Source organism: Cupressus sempervirens, chromosome 2 (assembly GCF_028749045.1).
Source record: "Cupressus sempervirens isolate cs-2001-9-10 chromosome 2, ASM2874904v1, whole genome shotgun sequence".
NCBI lineage: Eukaryota > Viridiplantae > Streptophyta > Pinopsida > Cupressales > Cupressaceae > Cupressus > Cupressus sempervirens.
The window spans coordinates 51,344,662-51,359,896 of NC_143119.1; positions in this window are offsets into that span (position 1 = coordinate 51,344,662).

Consider the following 15,235-nt stretch of genomic DNA (forward strand, 5'->3'; position numbering starts at 1 on the left):
ATTCACAAACTAAAACTTAATTCACATATATGCTTAGACAAAGAAAACAAACAAAAGATACAAACCTCAAAGGATGAAGCACTTCATTGCTTTCTTGATTTTGTACATGTGTCCTTTGATGAAGATGTATGCTCAATTGCTCAAAGCTGCTTCAATGTAGGTGGGTAATGGAAAATTGGTAGCTTTGTGAGCTCTCAATTTGGCATTATAAGGGTAAGATTGATGGCTTTGGTTCTCAAAATAGCATGGTAACTTTAGCTCAAAGATTGTTGATTGTTTTGGCTTGGAAGGAGATTCAATTTATAGGCTAAGGGCTTGAGGGATGGAGGGCTAAGATGTAAGGAGAGATGAAGGCTTAAGGAGGGCTAGGATGCACTCAAAGGAGAGCACATGGATTGTGCTTGTTTAGCACCAATGGAAAGGTGACACTTGTCACAAGGAGGATGAGTGTGAGAGGGTAGGGTAAAAGGTTGGTTAAAGGCATGATGAGTGGGGTTGAGTATGTAAGAGAGATGTAAGAGAAATGAGTGTGGAAGAGGGAAGAGTGTGGAAGATGGATGTAAGAGTCATGAGTGGGCTTGTAAGAGTCTTTTATGGTTTGTAAGAGCACTCATGACTTGGTGGTTGGGATTTTTGAGGGGAGACTTTGGTTTGGTTTAGGAAAGTCTTAAACTTGTTTAGGGAATGTGACAACATTAGGGGGTGGATTAGGCTTGGGTTTAGGATTAGATTAAGGATGTTAGAGATGTGCAAGTGGATGGCATTAATAAGGGTGGGTGAGTTAGTGGCTAAGGTTGGTTAGTATGGGTGGATGGGGTGGATTAGGCTAAATGGAGGATTAGGGATAGGTTAGGGGTTTTTGAATTTGAGGATTTTATTTATCAAATAGATTTATTTAATAAATGGAGATTTTTGGAATTAGATAGAAAAATATGATTTAATTAATAAATAATAGGTTATTTGATTTATCAATTAGGACTATAGATGATTAATTAAATTAATCAACTAGGGATCGCAAAGGATTAATTAAATAAAAATTTAATTAATGATGCCTTTAGAGATAACTAAATAGGATTACTAAAGTGGTGTAATCAAATTTAGGTGTCTACACTATGGCCTTGCAACTGAAGACCCTGATACTTTCTTGTTTGATTTTGATATACTTTGTCATAGTTTTGACTACAATACATATTCCCATAAGCCTAAATTGTTTCCAACAACATTGAAAGAATCAACTTTATGATGGTTCATGGGCTTAGGAGCCAATGCAACATGAAGTTGGGATAAAATGCAAACTCTATTTCTAGATAAGTACAAAGAGTATTGCAAAGTATCTAGTTCAAGAGGAGATGATGTCTTTAGGATATCTCAGAAGGAGGAAGAAACATTGGAAGACTATATTTCACATTTCTTATATACACTATAGAAGAACCCTCAGCATGTGTTGGCTAAGGATTCACAAAAGCTAGTCTTTCTAAGAGGTGTGAATGATGACTGTCTAGAAGCACTAGACTTGATGATTGGTGGTGATGTATATCAAGCTTATTGAGAAGACCTCAAGAAGGTCTGTCAAAACTATTCAAGGTCAACTATGAAGAAAGGCCAAGGACCTCGTTCCATAGTCACTAAAGGAATTAGTCAAGGCATTTCAAAGCTCAAGATATCTAACCTATTGTCAGATTTCAAACTAGACATCATCAACGATGTCGCTACACATCTTGACACAATGATTGCAAAGAAGAACTATGCAAAAGCTGAGCTACAACTAGCCGAATACTACCCTCATTGCCAAAAGTAAAAGGAGGATTGCTAATGTAAACCAGTCACAAGCATGGAGAACCAACGTCTTCCAACTGAGTACATCAAGATAGATGGAGATGATGAGCATGTATTCTTTGTTGCTCAACACTGAACATGGGCCCAATGTCAAGGTTTTCCTTAGGACCCTTTGCAAAATTCAAATTCATATGGTAATCAATGGAAAAACTGTAATCCCCAAGGTCCTCCACAATATCAACCTAATTGGAACAATGCTAGGCAAAACAACCCACAAAAATCCCAATGGCCTCAAAATTCCCAACCACCTTTTCATAACCAACAAAGTAACCAATGGCAAAACCAATAGAACTACTGGTAGAACTAGAAAAACCAATGACAACCACCCCAAGGGAATTGGTAGTCTACAAACCAATGGAGGGGATCTCAACAATGGCCTAACCAAAATACTGGTACTCAACAATTACCATCTCTAGTTCAACAACCTGCTCTAATGCCACCACCTACAAATCCTAGACCTTAAAAGCAAACATAGTTACTTGCACAACCTCAACCAAACCAAAATAGCCAATAGCCACATCAACCCATGTATAGTGTTAATGCTTAGCAGTGTCCTACTTATTCTTTAGGTGTTGCAAATATACATCTAAGATCTAGTACAACTTTACCAATGCCTAAACTACCTCTTATAATTGAAATACCAGACCCTCTTATAGCATCAAAACCCTCAGTTGCTGAAATAGTTGACCCAACCAATGTTACCATGTCAACCCAAGCTCAACAAATAGTGGAACCTCCTTTTCCAAAAAATATTATACAAAATAAACCTAAACAAATAGACGAACAACCTTTTAATATTGTTGATCAGCTGAAAAATATACATGTCCAAATACCCCTATTTGAAGCCATTAAGAATGTTCCAATTTATGGAAAAGCCAATTAGAGAAGATTGCCTAAAGAAGCCTAGAAGGAAGCAAAGGACCCCACCACAATCCATGTTGTGGGACAATTGGTTGACATCATGTTGGGGAAATTGATCACACCAAAATATTTTGACCTAGGAAGTCCAGTAATGAATATCAGTATAAATGGTTAGTTTGTTAAAAATACTTTAATAGATCTTGGAGCTGCTATAAATGTTATGACCAAGGATTCTATGAAAAAGTTGAAAATAGAAGGATTAAGGGCTACACCAACAATTCTACAACTTGCAAATAGTTTTACTATCACCCCTAATGAGATGATAGAAAACATAATGGTAACCTTAGATTCTCTAGAATATCCTACAAGCTTCATGATTTTATCCCCCAAAGTTAATCTATCTAGTTACCCTATCATCTTAGGTAGAACATGGTTAGCCACAGGTGATGCAAATATAAGTTGTAGATCAAATAATATGACAATATCAAATGGCCAAGCAACAAAGAAATTTGATTTATATCCTCCAGCCCAACCATTACTAGATTTGAGCACATCTATTTGGCTAGATTTAGGGGATGAAGAAGAAGAGTTGAATTCTATAGTAAAACTCATGATGTTCCATAGACAATCTTTTCTAAAACTGCAAGAGGAAGATTCAGTACTTCAGAGTATCCTCAGTAATAGTTGTGTGGTAGAAAAAGATGTATCTAAAAGTTCTGTGCTGGAATTAATCACATATGAAGAATGTGATCAGAATTGTAATTTGCTCAAAGAACTTGATATTCTTTATCCACTCTCACCGTGTGAATTAGATGCAAGTCTAATCTCTAAAGCTACTATGGTATAATCCACCACTACTGTTGAACTGACCAAAGGTCATAATCTTCATGTTAATCCCAAATTAACACCCACATAGATGGAACAGTTAAAAGAATTTCTTCAAAGGCATGAAAAGGCCTTTGCATGGGATTATAGTGATATGAAAGGGTTGAGTCCTACACTATGCACCCATAGGATATAAATCAATGAAGGTTTCCTACCACTCCATCAACCCCAGAGAAGGATAAATCCAAGCCTTAGAGAGATAGTTAAAACTGAATTGCAAAAATTTCTCGACATTGGTTTTATTTATCCTATATTTGATAGTAGATGGGTGTCACCCCTGGTCATAGTGCCTAAAAAAGGAGAAAAATGGAGAATTTGTGTAGATTATAGAGAATTGAATAAGGCCACCAAAAAGGATCACTTTCCTTTACCATTTATAGACCAAGTTTTGGACACTCTAGCTGGAAAGAAGTATTTTTATTTTCTAGATGGATATAGTGGTTATAACCAAATCAACATTTCTCTTGAAGATCAAGACAAAACCATATTTACATGTCTATGGGGTACTTTTTCATACTTTATTTTACCATTTGGTATATGTAATGCTCCTGCAACATTCCAATGAGTAGTTATTAGCATCTTTGTTGATATATCACATGATTGTATGGAAATATACATGGATGACTTCACAACATTTGGAGTCACTTTTGAGGAAGCAATGGTGAATCTTGAAAAGGTTTTGGTAAGGTGTCAAGAACATAATTTGGTACTTAATAGTAAAAGTGTTTCATATTAGCTACAAGAATACAAGTGGATCCAGCTAAGATAGAGGTAATTCAAACATTGCTCATACCTACAAAATCAAAAGATGTAAGATCTTTTCTAGGTCATGTTGGATATTACAAATTTTTCATAAAAGATTTCAGTAAAATAGCTAGTCCCTTGTATAAGTTACTTACAAAAGAAGCTGATTTTAGTTAGACGTCCGAATGTGATGAAGCCTTCCTGTAGCTTAAGAAACTTTTGACTATAGCCCCAATTTTAGAAGGCCTTGATTGGAATTTACCTTTTCATATATATACAGATGCCTCTGATTATGCCATAGGTGCAATCCTAGCACGACAATCCCAAAATCTTGAAAATGCAATCTATCATATCAACAAGAGCCTTCCTGGACCATAATTAAACTACATAGTGATAGAAAAATAATTGCTTGTAGTAGTTTATGCCCTGAACAAATTTTGGCATTACATAATTGGCTATTCCATATTTGTTCATACTGATCATGTAGAAATTAAATATCTCATGAATAAACCTACTATAACTAGTAGATTAGCAAGATGGTTACTATTGTTGCAAGAATTTGATATAACTATTGTTGATAAGCCTAGAAAAGCCAATGTTGTAGCTAATTATTGATCAAGAATCCATCATGATGATATTGACACTACTTTGGTAGATGATGCATTTCTGAATGAGTATTTATTTCATATTGCTATTCAAACTCCATGGTATGCAGATATTGCTAATTACATTGCAGCCAATAAAATACCAGAACATTTTTCTTACAAGGAAAAGAAGTTGCTTGTAGAGAAAAGTTTCCATTTCTCCTAGATTGATAATCTCTTGTTCTACATTGGACCTGATCAAGTTATGAGAAGATGTGTGAGAGAAGATGAGACATATGATATTTTACATGCATGTCATAATGAACCATGTAGAGGACACTTTGTAGAAAAAAGAATAGCCTTGAAAATCTTGACAACTACTTATTATTGGCCTACACTTCACAAAGATGCAACCAACTATACAAGGAAGTGTGAAAAGTATCAAAGGATGGGCCGACCAACAAGAATAGATGAAATGCCTCTTAATTCTTAGATGGCATTAACACTATTTGACAAATGGGGCATGGACTTCATTGGTCCAATTGATCCTCCATCTAATGGTAAATCCTATATTCTTGTGTGCACTGGTTACTTGAAAAAATAGGTTGAAGTCAAGGCCATGAAGCATGCTCATGATGAAAAAGTTGTTGAATTTTTGTATGAAGAAATTTTTACTCGCTATGGTGTACCCAAAGAGCTAGTCACTAACCAAAGTGCTCAATTTACCTCTAATCTAATGTCAGAGTTGATGAAATATTACAACATTAGGCACCAAAAATCAAGTCCTTAACACTCTCAAGCTAATGGACAAGCAACGGTCACAAACTGTGAACTGGAGAACATTCTAACCAAAATAGTTCATTTACATCATAGGGATTGGACCAGTCAATTACAAGAAGCTATTTGGGCTTACAAAACAACTTGGAAGACTACTACAGGATTTACACCATTTGAGTTCTTGTATGGAAAGGTAGCAATGATTCCAATTGAATTTGAACATAAAACTCTAAGGACAACATTGGCATTGGATATTGATTTTCCTGTAGCACAAAGAGAGCATCTTCTACATCTTAATTCTCTAGATGAAATGTACAAAGCTACTTTGGCACGTACTAAACTAATACAAAAACAAAGGAAACAATGGTATGACTCTCATATTATTAGTAAACACTACTATATGATTCCAGATTTAAAGATATGCTAAGAAGGCTATAGACAAGATGGCTTAGACCATATGAAATTAGTCATGTCTTTGATAATGGAGTTGTTCAATTAATTATCATTGATCTAGTACCTTTCAAATTATTAGTCAATGGTCACAGACTCAAACTATATAAATGGCCCCAAACAAAAAAGGACTTCATGCAATAATTTTAGTGGCTATATTCAAATACATATCAAGTAACTGTTCCTATAGCCAAAGGTGTCAACCTTCCAACTGCCCCTCTTCAACATTAATTCTTTTGTGCATGTTCATAATAAATACTTTATGTTCACATAAAGTTCACTTTTCCATTCACTTTCTCATTCCATATCATCTCTTTACCTTCCACCCATCCACCTCATCTCATTTCTTTATCTTCCATCCACCCACTTTCCATGTCATCAATTTCTTATGTTTTCAATAAATTCTATGAGGTGCTAACGAATCCTACTGCTGCTATCATTTTTACCACCTCTTTTTTGGTACATGCGATGATCAATTGACAGCTATAACATTTTCAAATTATCATTCACTTATAGTTTACAGATTTTGTTAATTATATTTAATACTGCATAGTTTATATGATGGCAACATTATGCCAGTCCCTTACCCATACTAGGTCTGACAAGTGTGGACACTTGTCCATATTTAGTAGGGGGTAGTGAAGGTTACTAATATCTAATGGCATTTCTATTTATCCACAAAGATTTTTCCAAATCTTCGTATTTCCTTCATTGATGGAATTTAATTGCCATAAGTACACAAGTGAAGTGTTGTACCCCTTATTTTTGAATTATTATTTTTTGTGTCAAGCTATGATGTGACTTGTGTTTAAATTTTATGCGATCTGAACCTTATTTTCGGATGATTCTCACACATATGCATGATTTACCTTCATTTAAGCCATATTGTTGTCCATAACAACATGTTATGATATTAATTGCCTATTAAAATAAAGAAATGTGAGTTGAGTCTGTAAAATAATGAAGCAGCTTGAATTCAAAAGGGGGAAATAGAGAAAACATAGAAAGTGTTAAGAAAATGGGTGGATAGTTGTAGAGGAGAGAACCAGTGGAACATACTATGTTGCTCTCAGACGTAGAAGCCATAAGAAGGTTTAATGCATGCAGATGGCTAGGGTATTTCTTGAGTTTGACTACATATGATGAAGAGGCAACCACAAAATTCACAAGGACATTTGATGAAAGTAAAGCTTCCGTTTGGGGTTTAACAGTGATTGCAACAGAGGAATGCATTGTTGAAGTAACTGAGTTTCCTATAGTTGGAAAACATTATCCCATCACAAATGATGTGAGGTCAACAAGAGCTCAATTTACTAGATCGACTAATCCTCAAATGGACATTACAAAGAAAGGTTGCAAGAGAATGTCACTACTACCACCATACAATGAATTAGTCATCCATATTATTAGGCATTTTACATGCAAAGGAAGATTCTCATACTTGCATGCACATCATTTCAAATTACTTAGTTGCACAAGGCATAATCTTGCAGTAAACATTCCAAATTTCTTGTATAATATGCTCTATATTAGTGCAGAAGAAACTCAAAAAGGAAAAGACAATTCTATTACTCATCATGCCCTAATCAAGTTACTGATAGAGAGGTCACTTAGGGATGTGTCTCCCATGACATGGGATGAATTTGTACAAGCCAAAACTCTACAACCCCAAGCTTCCCCTAGTGAACAACCTAGTGAGAAAAATGTCCCCACCAATGAGCCTACTAAAAAAAATACCCAAGAAAATGTGCAAGAAACTATCCTTGCTCAAGAGACCGTGCCTTTACCTATGAAAGAAGCCCTAAAATATATTTCTAGTATAGCAAAGAGGAAACAAAAATTGCAAGAATAAATCTCTATTCAGGAAAAGGAAGAGCCAAACCCTACAGTTGTGAGACAAAAGAGAACAAAGAAAAGTCTTACAACAACTACTCCTACAGTAGGGAAAACTAAAGGGAAAGGTAGGAAAAAGGTTGTGATGCAAGAAGAAACCCCAGTAAGGAGAAGCCCTAGGATGAGAGAGCAAGTTTCTAAAGATTCTACTTTGTCCAAAACATCCACTAAGAAATTCCCTATGCAAATTATCTCTGATCACTCTCCTCCCCATCTTGAGATTACAAGCATTCTCAAAAATCCTAATGAGGAATGTAGGGATGAAATCAAAGAAAATCCAAATGATACCCCAATAGACCAACCAACTACTTCAAGCTGTAGGGATGAAACAATTCTTGAGAAAGTTGATCCAAACACTACCCTAGTTCCCCAAAAATCAACATGGATTACTGGTTTTGTAGAACATTTATTGTAGGAATAGAGAAAGAGGAAAACAAATCATGATTAAGATAGTGGTTCTATTATATTAAAGAAAATCCTTTTTTAGTTGTTTGGATAGTATAAGTTTGTTGAGGCCTTGCGGGAAGAAGAGAGAGAAAAGATGAATAAAATCATGGCATCTCAAGGTGAAGAAATCATAGATTTAAAGGAACAATTAGCAAGTCAAAAGCAATGAATGGATCATGCCCTCAAGTTAGCTAATCAAGCCCTTGCTTGTAGACCACCACCAATAGTTTATGCTCTCTATTTAAAAGAACAATTTCTTTTTTTTTAATTAATGTTAACTCTTAAGAATATTAATGCATAGTTCAAATCAGCACAAGAATTTTATGGACTATATCAGATTCTGCCACCTTGGCAGTAGAATTTACTTTGTGAATTATATGTTCATAATTTTGTTATCCCTTCAGAGACTCAATGGAATCCCTTTCTCTACATAGGGGATATACATTTAAGAGCCCTCATGTCCTAGATGTCTAATAAAGAAAACTATGATAGGTAGCTAAATAATTATAGGGATGTGGAAAGAACAGAACCCTTGCCTTGAAGAGCTGAGAGTAGCAAGCTAGATGAAGTTCTCAGGGATTGGTTCACATTAACTTATGGAAAGAAGAATCCAGAAGTAAGGGATAAGATAAGATCTTTACTACTAGAGCTAAGGTTTATGCTGATTATGAGAATTTTCCCTACTTTGCTTTCTAGAGAGCTATGACTGGTGCTAGGAGTAGATGGGCTAGATTACCTAAATCTCTTAAAAAGTCAAAACCACATAGTCCCATCAACTTGGAGGCAACACTTCATAGGGTTCCAAAAATATTTAGAGTTAGGGAAGTAGGCTAGACCAAAGTTGTGGTGTCGCCTAACCATGCAACCTCCAATGCTCATGTGGCCTTTGTATGACATTAATGTTGATAGACTCAAAAAACTATAGAAAGATCACATAAGGGAAGTGTGGGAGAGAACTAGAGGATTTTACTAAACTTTCAAGAGTAGTAGGAAAGGAAGGACCAAGATTGGAGAGTTCAGGTCATTAACAAGGAAGTGCGATGCTTGAGGATAAGCATTAGCTTAGCAGGGGGTAGATGATGAGGCCAAATATTGCCTTTATTTCATGACAATTTTAAAACACTTTGTTGATACTCTATTTTATTTTAACCAAATTTTTTTTGGACCTATGTTTACCAAACCTATGATAAACCTATGGGTAGAAATTATGCCATCTTTTGCTAGTATTATATATATTATGCAATATTTTATATAGTTATCAAAATGTGTGTTTTTATATTTGAATTTAATTTAGTAAATGTTTATTTGCAAAAATTTCTTTGTATTATAACTAACTTGTTAGCAATGAAGACTGAAAGATGATTAGAAGAATTCAAAGATGAGCACCAACAACATTTAAGAAGAAGAGAATGCTAAGAAGTAGCCATGATGGAGGAAAGTTGTAACAGTTCCAAAAGACATAGTAGCAAGTAAGGAGGAGCTATGAAGACTTAGTGTATTCTCTATATTTATTCCTATGGTGAGCAGATGTTCATACTATATTATTCCCACCTTAAGCTATTATTTCTTCTTCCCACCTTGAGTTGTTATTCTCCTTCTTTCTCTCCTACAGATTTAAAGCGAGGTCATTTACTTTTCTATTATGGAATAAGTGTTGATCTCTTATAAATAGGAATTGACCCAAGTGTGTTAGTTTAGCTAGTTAGAAGAAAGAGTTTATGAGAATAGACTATTAACTTTTACAGTTGTGTTTTTATAGTTCTATGTTATGTAATGAATTTTTGAAATGTAATGAAATAGTTTTTGGCTTCTATTTTGTGCTAGTAATTTAGTGAATCCAACCAAGGGGGCCCACTTGGAAGGTGGATTAGATTAGGATAGAATAGATTTATTTCCAAGCATTCTTAGTATTGTAAGTAGAAGTTGTAAGTTCCTTCCTATAGCATCGCACTCTGTGAATGTTCCTGCAGCATATGTGAGAATAGTTGCAGTGGATAAACTAAGTTGGAATATTTGTTAACCTTTCATTGTATTTCTAGTATTCATAGAGTTAAGTGTGTTAGTTTTTTGCAGCAATAGTGTAAGTTCTTTTCCTTGCATTTTACTTTCATATATCATAAGCTTAGTGACTCATTAAGAGACCTAGTGCACAAACTATGTTGACCATTTCAAGTATGTGTCCTTGGTTTGACAAGATTAACTGCACCTCATAGTGGAAAAATAGTCCTTAGTTTGAATATATTATTCCTAAGCATGGCCCTGAGCATGACTATGATACACCTATTGTGAGGTAGACCTGCTAGACCAACTTCAACAAAGCACAAAAAAATTCTAAACTTTAGGCTCTGTAGGGCGAAGGAAGGTGCACCTTAGGGATGGAAATGACTATTTATTTGATAATCTTCTTAAAAAATCCTTCACTCACACTCTTCTTTTTAGATTTATCCCCTATAGCAGAAAATGGTGAACAATCTTATTGGATCTATAATTAACTCCTTGATTATAGTAGCCAACTATAAGTTAGGAAAATTGCTACAAATAAGTAATGACCAACAATTTAGTTCTTCATTACAAAAAGTAAATATTGATTTTGATTTATATGTTCTTTGTGTAACTAAATAATTGCATAAAATTGGATAACAAATCATGACCAGTGCCTTATCCATTTCTAGATAGAGTCACACAAGTAAATAATTGACCTATTTAATTAACTTGCAATTAAATTCATTAGTTGTTAACCCTACACCCCATTCTTATGATATCTTGATGCAGGAGCATCTTGCATTGGAAAATTATTGAAAAAAAAAAAAAATAGAAAAAGGAAAAAAGGGGAAAAAAAAAAAAAAAAAAAAAAATTTCTGAAGGAGAGAGAAAAGTGACGAAAATTAAAGGAGAAATAAAAATAAATAAAAAAAGGGAAAAAGGAGGAAAAAAAGAAAAAGAAAAGAGGAATTTCTATTTTCGAGGTGCATAGGTGGCATAAAATAGAAAAATAAGAAAAATAGTTGTCATTCCATTAATCGAGGTGTGTAGGTGGAAATTCTAGAAGGTTTTGGATAAATCATGTATTTAATATTTGTTGGGTGCTTAGTTGTATTTGGGTGAGAATTTAATATTTATTTAAAGATAGTTGTATTTACCTTTTATCCCACATTGGTTGTGTTTGTAATGTCTTGGGTTAGAAGTGCCTATTTAAGCAAAGCTTATTATCATTTGTAATCAAGCTCAAGGGGGAAGCTTGAGGAGTGGAAGCTCAAGGAGAAGCTCGAGGAGTGGAAGCTCAAGGAGAAGCTTGAAATCATCTTGTGGGTGTTGTAAGGATCTTCAAGTATAATAAAATTTCTTGTGAAGCATTTTTTTTATTGGTCTCCATATTGTTACTTTCTTGATTGTGAGTGAGTAAGGGTGGTGTGGCCCTTTATCAGTGGTATCAGAGCAGGAGTTCCTGAGTGTACAAGCAGATCGTCGAAGTGTGAGGCAGTTTGTACCAGGACCTTGGTTGGGCAAAGTTTATCAGAGCTTGTGGATTGTAGATTCGTTGTCCTAGACTTGTGATGTAGTTCTTGATAGTTCGTGCGAGGTGGCAGGTTGCGATCTGACTTGCAAAAGATTTGGTTGTCACAAGGAGCGTGGGAAGGATTTGTTGCAGAGGGTTTACGAAGATCTTGGAAGATGGCTCCAAGAGGATTGGACCCTAAGATGATTGCGAAAATCCATGATGTAGTGGAGAGAAATTTTTCTAAGATATTTGCTCGGTTGGATGCTAAAGCTAAGAAGGTCAAGGTGGAAGAGGATGGTTTTGTTGATCAGTTTGTGGAGCCTGATGTAGAACTTGTAGAGAAAATAGCGGTTGTTGCTGAAGATATGCCTAATGTTGTTGATGTTGGGACAGAGGTTGGTTTTCATGATCAGTTGGTTGAGTCTGACATGGAGACTACAGAGCATTTGGTTGTGGATGATTTAGTTGATGTTGGTGGTGACTTGTATGTTGCAGAGCACTTGGTCGTGGATGATCCAGTTGTTGTTGGAGGTAAGTTATGTATTGCAGAGCATCTTGTTGTGAGCAATGAGGTTGCTAGTGTTGAGAGTTTGGCATGTGTTGATGGAAATGTACATGTGGATGTTGATGTGGAAGATTTGTATGGAGGTTTTCTTGTCCCTATTGAGGTGGAAACCTTTGGTGAAGATGAAGATGGTTGTAGATTTTCTTTTTGGCGTCCAAGTGTGAGACACACTTTTCTATCTACCGGGGAAGTCTGATGCAGGAGCATCTTGCATTGGAAAATTATTGAAAAAAAAAAAAATAGAAAAAGGAAAAAAGGGGAAAAAAAAAAAAAAAAAAAAAATTTCTGAAGGAGAGAGAAAAGTGACGAAAATTAAAGGAGAAATAAAAAAAAATTAAAAAAGGGAAAAAGGAGGAAAAAAAGAAAAAGAAAAGAGGAATTTCTATTTTCGAGGTGCATAGGTGGCATAAAATAGAAAAATAAGAAAAATAGTTGTCATTCCATTAATCGAGGTGTGTAGGTGGAAATTCTAGAAGGTTTTGGATAAATCATGTATTTAATATTTGTTGGGTGCTTAGTTGTATTTGGGTGAGAATTTAATATTTATTTAAAGATAGTTGTATTTACCTTTTATCCCACATTGGTTGTGTTTGTAATGTCTTGGGTTAGAAGTGCCTATTTAAGCAAAGCTTATTATCATTTGTAATCAAGCTCAAGGGGGAAGCTTGAGGAGTGGAAGCTCAAGGAGAAGCTCGAGGAGTGGAAGCTCAAGGAGAAGCTTGAAATCATCTTGTGGGTGTTGTAAGGATCTTCAAGTATAATAAAATTTCTTGTGAAGCATTTTTTTTATTGGTCTCCATATTGTTACTTTCTTGATTGTGAGTGAGTAAGGGTGGTGTGGCCCTTTATCATATCTCTCTCATATGCATAGAAACCCTATCAATTTATGGAAGTAGCCATTTGATTCTTTATATTAAAAGAAACAATAAATTGACATATAACCTATCCCAGTTGCATTAAATTGCATGAACTTTGCTCATTCAATCTCAAAATAACAAACATATGAAATGGAGATAGAATTTAGTGATACACATACTCAAAACTGACTCTTTGTATTAATATTGTTTGGAAGTAATATATTACTAGTGTAAAACCCAAAATATAACTCAAATGTGATAAATTGTATCAATCACCTTTCATTATATGTTTAGTATACAAATTTGAAACAACATAAAATAGACACAAATACTAGATCAATTGTAAATAGCATGGACACTAAAAATTATATAGACTTCAGACCCTCACTCCACATCTTGAAAATCCTTTTATAGAAGGATTGCAACAAGCATCAGATGGGAGGACATATGTCAAAATTTTATTGCAAATAAAATAAAAAGATACTTTTAATGTTACTAATACAAACATTCTCTATACTTTAATCAAAATTAGGATGCAAATACAAAATTTGTAGATGGCACTTTCTATAGGCTTCTTCATCACATTTATGTTTGTCTTTAATTGCATGTGACTTTCCTTGCTGTTTCTTTGTCTTTTTTGTCTCTTATGACTTTAACTACATCCTTGAACTACCTAGTCACTTTCACCAGATGGTATGGCCTTTATATATGCTATAAGTTCCCAAATAGAAATATTAATGTCTATGTCAAGCCAAGTGGCATCCACAACTACATTTAACTCTTCAAGATGTTTGCTCCACTTTACATATGTTATGGCCTTGACCTCTATAGTTATCTTTGTCATTTTAGCTTCTAATTTGTATAGCATATCTATCAAATCATATGCTAACACCACACTTGCTTCATCATTGCAATAGGCTAGAAATATGGGATGATTCAAAATGTTGTGAAAAGAGGATGACCATTCCATCCAATCCTTAACTACATTATTGTCCAAAATGGTGGGCACAAAATTGGTTGTTCCTATGAAAATTGCCTTCATTTTATTCTAAATTAATTGTAACTTGCCAACAAAGCAATCATTTAGATCTTTTACCTTATTTATCATTTTTCTAACATTTATAATCACCAAATTTTGTAGATGTTTCTTTTGTGCCAACAAAGGTACAAGATTATCAAAAAATTGGGTGTAAGGACCCCATGTATTAAAGAGTGGAAATAACAGAGCAATTTTCTTAGAACATTTGTATTTACATTTTGGGGAACAAATTTTAGTGCATTTATCTTGTGAAACAAAAAGTTCTTAATAGTTCTAATTTCAATTTCCTTGCTAGATTCCAAATCATCTTCATCATCTATCATATCCTCACTTGATGTACCTTCCATCTTAGATGCTTGGTCATTTAGAACTATTTTATTCCATTGAAATTGAGAGTTGTGATTATGTGATGACCTCTTTGTTGTTGCTTCACTGTAGTTTTCTTCATTTCTTTATCCCTAGCTACAACTTTGTGAAATGGGTTATCTCTACTATTTCTTAGCTTTTCTCCTCTTTTTCTTAACTTCTATATAAATATTATGACATCACACTTCCCTTTAATCACTACTCCACAACCCTATTTCATTGTTGACCATTTGGGCCTGTGAAAGTACAATCTCTTAATTCTATGCTTTATTACTTCTTTGTAGTTGTTTATCATTTAAATTCACTAACTGCTCTGATATGGTGATGACCAGAAAACTTAATAATTTGCATCTTTGTCAAAGTTTAGGACTTAACATTCCTTCTACTTGCAAAATAGGGATGGATCTTACAATCACCTTGTTGCTTCTTTGC